A 9,745-nucleotide genomic window follows, 5' to 3' on the forward strand; every position below is an offset into this window, starting at 1 on the left:
TAGGATACTTGCATCAGTCCTGTATCGCTTGCAGGCGGTCCAGCATTCCGACGGGTGGTTTTGTCTCAACTCTGAAAAACGTGACACAGTGCAAGATTTCTTCTATGCCAGCGATGACTTTCTGATCGCGTGCTGCTGTTACATGATTTACGACTATTTGGTCAAAATGGCAGCGGAAGCCTTTCAAACCCTTGCCTCCGTGGAGAGCGGAGAGTAAATGCAGCACCTTGGACCCATGGGCCACGCTCTCTCGCATTGATGAACCTGCCTGTGAGAAATGCATATAGTATAGAGAATATATAGCATATAGAGAAATAGTATTTCACAGGTGATTGGAGAGGATTCCATTTGAAAATTGCAGTCTGTGCATCCAATTAAATATAAAACATTTGGAAATCATTTAGAAACAGAAACTTTAAATAGAAATATATTTTGTTTCACTACATGAATCCACAATTCTAGCTTTTTTGGGCACACATGGGCATTGTTTGGCTGAATACTCAGTTCTCATTGATCTGAGGGTGTGCATTATATATTTTTTTTCAGTAACAGTTATGAAATGAATATGCAGCAAGATCCAAAATTATAAAGCAGTTAACCCCTTTGTGCAATGCCCCTAGTGGTCGTCATGCTGGCGTGCCTAAATTGCTCAGCTCTCTCAGACATTCATTGCTCCTGCAAACAAACTAGCAGTTGAAAATAGACAAAAGAACGTGTGTGTTCTAGTTTGATTAGTAGACGATACACAACAACTGTGCCGAATACAGCGCCACCATTGTCATGCAGCACCTCCTCCCTGCAGTCTCATCTGCAGCTATACCCCCCACCTATGACACACTGGACAATGATGTCTATCTGGGCATTCACAAAAATATCTTTCACCACTAAAAAATTGTGTTCCGTCATAGTAACAAGATAAACCCAGCAACTGCCCTAACAAATGCCAATACAGCAGTATAAATGCTGCTCACTGAATAATGAAATAAACAAGACAAATTTTTCTAAAATTATACCATGTCATTCAAATGTCAATATCTGGGACTAAAAATGGAATAAATATACAACCTTACCATTGGTTTTACGCGTGGAGATGTCCCTTTTGAGACTGAGAGGTCATATATTGTCTTGGACAATCCGTTTGTGAAATACATTCACCCATTTGTGATGCCTTGGTATCTTCCAAAATAACTGCGCATGCTGTTTATGGTGTTGTCATCCTTTGTATTACAATCTAGCTTGATTGACAATTAATCTTTCCAAATGGAAACAGTATAAGCTTTCTAACAATGTATAACATGTCCTATTTTACTTTTTGAATAGTGTTTTATAAACCTGAGTATCCGAAAGTTGTGAATCATCATCGCCGCCTTACGCATTCATTCTGAAGGAGCAGTAAAAGACACTGCTCCAGGTGAAACAATAATGATCAGTTTCGTCTTATTTTGTAAATGATTATTATTGGGGAATTCTGAGCATAGCTAAGCCATATGCTTGCTGATAGACCTAGCTGACAGTTTTCTGGAATAATAGTCAGGAAAGGAGAGGACAGCATTGATTCTCTGTCTCTATCTACTGAACACAGATAAGATTTCTTCTTAGATATGTAACCTTTAAATAGGTTAGTTGAATTTTATATAATGAGAATTTTTCACACTGTGACATAAGTATTCATTGCATGTTCAGCAGGTTTTGTGTTCATGCACCGGATGTGATGTGACTTGGAACATTGCCAAAATGTGGTGGATGGTTGAATATTGTTTTAATGTCATCCCACCCACATACAAGGAAAAATTACATACTGTAGAGTAAAGAAAAAAATGAGTACACATTTAGGTACTGTACCACATTGTGTAATACTGTTTTTGCATTATTTTAAAATCTGATTATCAATGTTTCATCTTAAACCTTCATAAAATGCATATTTATATGCTGTATATAATGGACAAAAAGCATTTTAGTCATTTTTGGAGAGATTTTGGATATGTTTCTGGACCCCTAGATATGTTAGACCACTATAATGACGAAAAGCTTGTAATTCTCACTTGAAAATGATACAACAGTGAGTTTATTGAGTCAACACAGTTGATTTGTAATGAAATATGTGAATATGTTGTGATTTACAGCAATGCATAATTTAGACACTGGGTACACTGCTGACTTTTAGATCTTTAGTAGTTCTACATATCCATCCTTAGAATTTACCCACTTGTGGTCAAGGAGTATTTGATACAGGACACGTATAGTTTATTTTGTCTTATATATGGGATTTCTCAGTATTTCATTGCAAACTAAAAAAGACCAAATTCATTTTAGGCAATTGCATTTGTGGCACTTTATTTCTTCCTAAATTATGAATATAAGCTAATCTAAGTTAATAGGACAAATGTATTGCTTAATTTAAGCCATTTTTAAGTCTTGGTGATGCTCACATCTGGAGTTATAAAGCTTTAAATAGGGTACCCCCTAAATGGACAAGGATTGGCCAGGTTTGACAAGTGTGCAAAAGGGTTAAACAGCAATGTCATTCTTTCGGTTTAATTAATGTTACATCACCTCCCATTTTCAATGTCCAATTTCACAATTTATGGCAACACTGTGTGGCTATTGTAGCTTATAGCTTGATTTACGGTTGCCAACCATCCTGAAAAATATGAAATCATCCCTTATTTGGACAGTAGAATAGGAATTTTGTATTTAACTCTGGGTTACAGGATGCATTTTCTGCTGTATCTTGTTCTGTTATGTGAACGATTGCATTTATAGTTTAACCGCTGTTATGAATATTATTAACAATAGTAAGCTATTTAGCTAGCTAGCTGGGATAACAAGCATGCCATAAAACTATTTTGACTTGCTGAATTTTAATATTGGCTAGGTAACAAGCGATGGCAAACCTAGCATATAGCTATCTTGCAGTCTAACCCGGTTTCAAAGGGTTTTAGAAAGACACTATGTCTACAGTGCCTGACCACACCATTTTAAAAAGCAAGACAGAGCTAGAGAAATAAATTTGTTTGACTTATGGTTTTGTGCAATTTCTTTGGTGCTAATTGTAAGGTATAAAAACAAGAAGGAACTATTTTTCCTGATAGAATCATTTTTTTCATGGAATTAACAACCCAAGGTTTTTGCTTAACAATGGTGCAAATAGAACTATCAGCCAGAGTTTAAAATAACAACGGTCCAAATACAACTATCAACCAGAGTTAAAACAATATGCCCAAATGGCCCGAGAGGAATATTTCAATTTCATCTGATTTAGTCAATAAAAATCAATAAAGCTGAAAGTATTAGCCTAATATATAGTCATTGTCAGTAAACCAGTTTGGGCTGTCTCTTTATTGTAAAATAATGCACTTTGGGGGTGGTTAAGCGATCTCCTTGTGGTTTATATGTATGTATAGTTCAATAGCAGTTGGGTTGGTCGCATCAGATTACTGGGTGATTGCATCCTATTAAAGGTTGACAACTCATTTTTTCCTTTGCGGTTGAGTTGTCCAAGCAGCACTTCCTCTTCACAAAACAGCACTTCTTGATAATGTTTCCTTCCATCATACCTACGAAGCAGTTTGTCTGATATCTGACATTTTTTGCATTGCCGGCTACTTCCCATGTTAATTGCAAAATTTGTTGACATCAAAATCACCTGTTGTTTAGTTTGAAAGGAGTGAAGCATTCAAATAAGGTTGTCAGCAGAGGCAAATCCAAATGAGGAAAACCATTTGATGCCTCTGTTCTCTGTGTGTCTCTGCTACAACCTCATGCACATGCTTCACCTCTTACAAACCTGTTCTGTCGTGCTGTGAGCTGGGAATTTGAAATCAGTATTAGTAATTTGCACTTGTATGAAATCCAGAAATCAGCCCCACTGCTGCTTGACCTCTGCACAAGCTTTTTTTTTTTTTGACAGCAGCTTCTTGGAAGATATCATGACTTGTTGCATCCACTGTGGATATAAATATTGTATATCATAATTTCCGGACTCTTACTGTTAGCGTCACGTCTTCTTTGGGTATCAACTAGTTTAACTTTTATTCTTCTCATAAAACAAAAAATTACAAAAGATGTGCCCAGTACTTATATGGTTGATATTGATACCAATGGTTTTGTAGTTCTTGTGAATTCAGGAAGGAGTGGGGGATCTTAGACATAAGACATATCCCACGAGTGATTATTGATAACATCCTTGAACAGTTGTTTAATTTGAAAATTACAGCATGAATCATCAAGTAAAGAGAGACTCACCTCTAAATAATCAAGGCCATTTCAAGGCCAAGGTAATTAAAGATACCATTACAGAACATACTATTGTCTGTACATGCTTGTCTGTAGGTGTGAGTGGGGATAGGTTATGTGGTGTATAGAACTGACTGCAAGGGCTGCAACTACACTTTTGGCATATAAGGACTGTCAATCTTCCTCATGCCACTGAATGTGTGTATATGTGTGGTTTCTGCATGAATGTAATGTGTGTGGCTGCACAGTAAACAAACTAAAGCAGTATTTAGGATGACCATGGGTTAATTCCATCTTTAGTATGCACTAAAAGAAGACAAAGATAAACTGGAACACATATCTGAATGAAAGTTGAGACTGTGAACAATTTCAAACGACGACTGAAGACCCACCTCTTCAGGCTGCACCTCTCCCCATCCCTCCCTTCCCCCCCTGTAAATGACTAAACTTAGGGGTGTAACTAGGCAGCTGTTTAATAGGTGACTTAGTTGATGCGCCAGTCTTAACGACTACTTGTATTTTTATTTATTTTCATTTTTCCATAGATTGCGTTGTGGCCGTTCTCGTTGTTAGTGTTAATCAGTTTAACCACCAGGGTCCAAGTTGAACTATGCGGTTGTTCCCTGTACTTGGACCGGTACTTCTCTCTAGGGGTTTCGTCATACTTGTTCCTGGTTATGGTTATACACTTTGTTGTACGTCGCTCTGGATAAGAGCGTCTGCCAAATGCCTGTAATGTAATGTAATGTAATGTAAAGTAATTCATTTCTGAACTACTTTCTTTCCTAAATGACAATGAATAATCATAGCTGTTACTTGATTTGCATCTGTTGCTCAATTGGGAATATATACAGGACAAAGATGTTTAATGCCCCCCATGACATTTCACCACATGAAGAGATTGATCAGCTTTCACTGAAATAAAAACATCATTCCATGTATTAATCGCAAGTTCCTATGGAGACAGTCTAGAAGGGTCAACTGGCAGTGGCCTAATCAATTTCCCAGCAGAAATGAGATCCTGCTTTTTTCTGTTCAATTTGAAATGGCCAGTCATAATTATAGGCTGCTCCTTTTCAATGCATTATCTGACCCAGCTTGCAACCATACTGTGGCCCATTAATGGCCTGCCATCTGTCAGTCCGCCAGCATTTTGCAAATTGGCACTATAGCAGTCTTCAATTTGACAGCTGAGGCAAGGATATAGATGAGGATCAACAGAATGTAACCAAATTGTTGATTAATGGCTTCTAAAAGACTACTGTAATGCTGATTTGGAAAATGCTGGAGCTGGGGCAAACCTGTGGAGGTGCACAATAAGACACAGGGGTTGGTTGTTTAGTTAGTCTACCTCTTGACATGACATTATGGCCAATTATGCATCTTGCTACATGACTCAGTATACAGCATTTAGGAACAGTAACCTGAACAGATGACAACTGTAAAAACACAACAGATGTTCCTGCCCAAGATTAGGGGGGCAAGGAGAGCTTGTTCATTTACAGTGTCAGCTAACATGACCACACAATTCAAATAATTTCACAGTACACACAGTACCAAGATAGCATGTTTATGCCATATATGCACAAACAGTGCATGAAAAAATAATTCACACTTTGAGAACAGGACAGGAGCACCCGTCACATATGGGGAAACACATTAGCACAAATTGTGGTGCATGATTGAGACATACTTGCTCTATTTTTGCAGTGTGGACCTGTGCTGTGCTGACATCTATGGGAAAGAAGCACAAACTTCAATAAATTAAAGATGAGATGGAAATAATATGTATTCATTCAGGATGAGATAATGGATGTGCTTTAGTGTTATTCATTTGTGTTATTTAAGCAAAACCAGACAATGGTGAATATCCAATTTAAGAGATACAACTGACACAAACCCCACAGGACTAGCTTACACGCTAGGTGGAGTGCAACTTGTTTGACATGAGGGCAGGTGTGTGCATACTCGATCCTCAGGACCCACTGTGTACACTTGTGTACCCTTCCATAAATAAAACCTCAGAGTAGTACTGAGCTGCTAATTGTACTGTAAGAGGGAAGTCAAACTGGGACCCAGAAAAGGCTGGCATTTGTACAAGCCGGCATGCTGGGACGCAGCCTGTACTTCAAAGGACCCGAGAGCCTTGTGGTAAAACAATAAGTTACTCGGACTTCCTCTGGATGAGCAGGCCATTTGGCTCTCTGGACTGTTACCCTCTGGACAAGACTGAGATAAGGGGAACTGGACTGGTTGTTTATGGTTGTGTGAGCAAGCCGTTGGCTCTCTGGAATGTTGCCATCTGGACACAACTAAGATAAGGGGAACTAGTCTCTTTGTCTGTGGTTGTGGGTGTGTGTGTTTTGGGGTCATAAAGGGTGAAATGTCTGGCCAAATGGTGGGGCAACTGTGCGGGACAGTACCACAGTGCCCTTATGTGGGCCCCTCTGCCATTACACTTTTTATTTCTTTTCTGGATCTGGACTTTAAACCATCTGTTTATCCTATTTACAAACCCCGGAAAACCGTACAAACCATGCACATGTTTTCATTGTATTATTGTATTATGCCTTATGTAATAATAACATGGATTGCATGTAAAATCGTTAAATAAAAGGGTATTTTCATGACAACTGCACCATAATATTACATCCACTTGACATGTTTAGTATGGACGTATTCAGGAAAATTCAAGCAATTGAATGAAATATGTTTCATACCAAATAGAATTTAATAAAACATAGTTACAGAAACTCAGGAAAAACCTAACACAATGAAATGTCCTCTCTGGTAATCATCTCCTTTTCCCAATTTCCCCACTAATTGTTTTAACAACCGCCTCCAAATGGTGGGGGCCGAAATTCCAGATTTGACTCGGCCAGGTTAATTTATGGCAATGCCGCCTAGATCAAATGCGGGATTTGGCTTAAAAGGAAGGGAGACAAAGCAATCGAGGAAGATCGTAACCGACTTCCCACATTGCACATACGCTGTGCTCTGTGTGTAGATAGAGAAGGAAGATCGTAATCGACTTCCCGCATTGCACATACTCTGTGCTCTGTGTGTAGCTAGAGAAGGAAGATCGTAACCGATTTCCCACATTGCACATACGCTGTGCTCTGTGTGTAGATAGAGAAGGAAGATCGTAATCGACTTCCCGCATTGCACATACTCTGTGCTCTGTGTGTAGCTAGACAAGGAAGATCGTAACCGACTTTCCACACTGCACTGTGTTCTTTGCATAGCTGAACAGGGAAGATCGCAATCGACCTCCCACACTGCGCAGACTCTGTGTTTTCGTGTGTAGCTAAACAGGCGGGGTAAGAACTTTTTACTCTGTATTTATGTTTTTAAACCTTATAATTGATTGTGAATTTGAAGCTAATGACCTACCTGCCTGTTCAATAAATTCTTCTTATTTTTAACTTGCGTGGTCTTCATGACTCTAATCCATTTTATCTTCTTTTCAGCCGAAATTCCGATTAAATACTCAGGGGGACAATTATGACTAGGATCTACTGATCAGGGGTCTAGTACAGCGAACGTCTTTAGTGAGGTCTTCAAGTTAGATAGGCAACCACGATCTGCCCGCTAACGGGATTGGTGGTATTGGTTCTGGTGTTTTGGCTTAAGAGGACCCATGGGCGTTATACGCCGGTTCTTGTCAAATTCGCCTTAAGGAGCCCGATAGATACGCACTGTCCTGGGCTCATAACATGTATTATGGTGGTCCGCCTCCTACCCTCTGGGGGCCTCACCGAACTGAGATTTAACAATAGTGCTAAACCCGGGAGCATATATTGAGGAATGATGGCACAAGATAGAGTCGAGTGTAACCACTCCCAAGTTCCACGTATAGTGAAACCCAAATCTTAAATTATAATTTAATATGGAGTCAGATTATCACGAGGGTAAAACCTAGTAACTGTTACGCTTACTTGCTGTGGTCATGAATATATTTGATGTGTTGTTCTGCGCATTTGTGAATATTCTGATGCTCCCATTGGAATATTGACAGTCCGGCGACAGATCAGATATATCTCTGATGACAGCATAGCCCCGTTTGTGAACGGAGATGTAACCAGAATGCTACTGGTCCGTTTCAGGCCAGTCTTAAGCGGGATATGAAGCAGCGCCTTCATATCTGACCCGCGGCGACGGAACCAGTGCATTCTATAATTGTGCCCTGTTCTTACGAACAGAGGAAAAATAACTAACATCTCCGGTTTTGAATCACACCAGCCAAGGGAAAACACGCGGTGCCTTCCCCTCCAGCTACAAACCCTCATTGGTCTAGCTGTGAGGTGTTTACAGTACAGTACTTAATTAGACACTTTGGGCCAGAAGTAGTTTGGTCTACTTTCAGGCTTAAATATGACACGTTCTGCCCCAGAAACATGCATGTTATGTATCAAACAGGTGCACAGGGCTCGAAGCGCAGTATGGATCGACAAGAAACATCACAAGGTGTGCATCTCTCCTTAATGCATATGCATTTAAGGGAGGATCACGCAAATAATGTGTGGCTGATTATGTATCCCATTGAATTTACTAAAGTTTGCACAATTAGCGAGGGTCAATTTTTGTGTGAAATTTCTCCGCCTCTAAAGAGCAGCATCATTGCGTAGGTAAGTCAGTGACACAGATATAGGCCTAGAATATGCACTCAAGGAGAGAATCTTTACAAAAAGACACACTATTTCAACTCCCTGAGCAAGTACAGATTAAGCAGTCAAGCAATATTTAACGCTGGGCATTTGTCACAGAAAATATTGACAGGTTGTAGAGAAGTTATGGCAAAGCTGTTAAAAATCACGAAGAACTGAAAAAATAGGCCAGAATCAGTGTTTTAAAAAAATGTATTAAATTAACCGTAGATCTACAGCAGTGGGGAATGTTTTAAATAACATGCACAACTGTAGTGGCAGTAACAAGTGCTTGAAGTTTAAAAAATGAGCAGCTACCATAATTAAAAAAAGAGGGTACTATGTGTGTTTTATTTCTTTTAAGTTAGATGTTGTAGCTTAATTGCAAAATTTCAGTCTTTGATGGAACATCTCTTGCCACAGACAGGTTAAACATTACCGTAGCTACACGAGAAGGATCGGGCAGCATCAAGACGGTTGATACGGTCGTCATATATTTGATTGCAGTTACTGACTGGAGGCTGTGTTATAGTTGGCATCCAAGAAATCTCAGAAAGCAGTAAAAATGGGTAACTGCTAAAAAGAGACAAAATCATGGAATCTATGATGCCTGCACTTCTGTGACAAACACCCAGCCATAAAACTAATTTCTGTCTTGGAAGAAATAAAAGATTACCTAGAACCCCCCACACAATATTCTATTTCATTCCACCAATAGTCAAGCTCCTTGCAACATTACACTCACTGGACTCTGGATTGATTCAATCAACAATTATCACTACAGCTGGAATATACCGGTTTGCTTTTTGTTGTGTGCTGTCCATAGTGCTCTTGTGGCACACCAGCAGATACATACTGTCACT

The sequence above is a fragment of the Anguilla rostrata genome, chromosome 1 (assembly GCF_018555375.3).
Source record: "Anguilla rostrata isolate EN2019 chromosome 1, ASM1855537v3, whole genome shotgun sequence".
Classification (NCBI taxonomy): domain Eukaryota; kingdom Metazoa; phylum Chordata; class Actinopteri; order Anguilliformes; family Anguillidae; genus Anguilla; species Anguilla rostrata.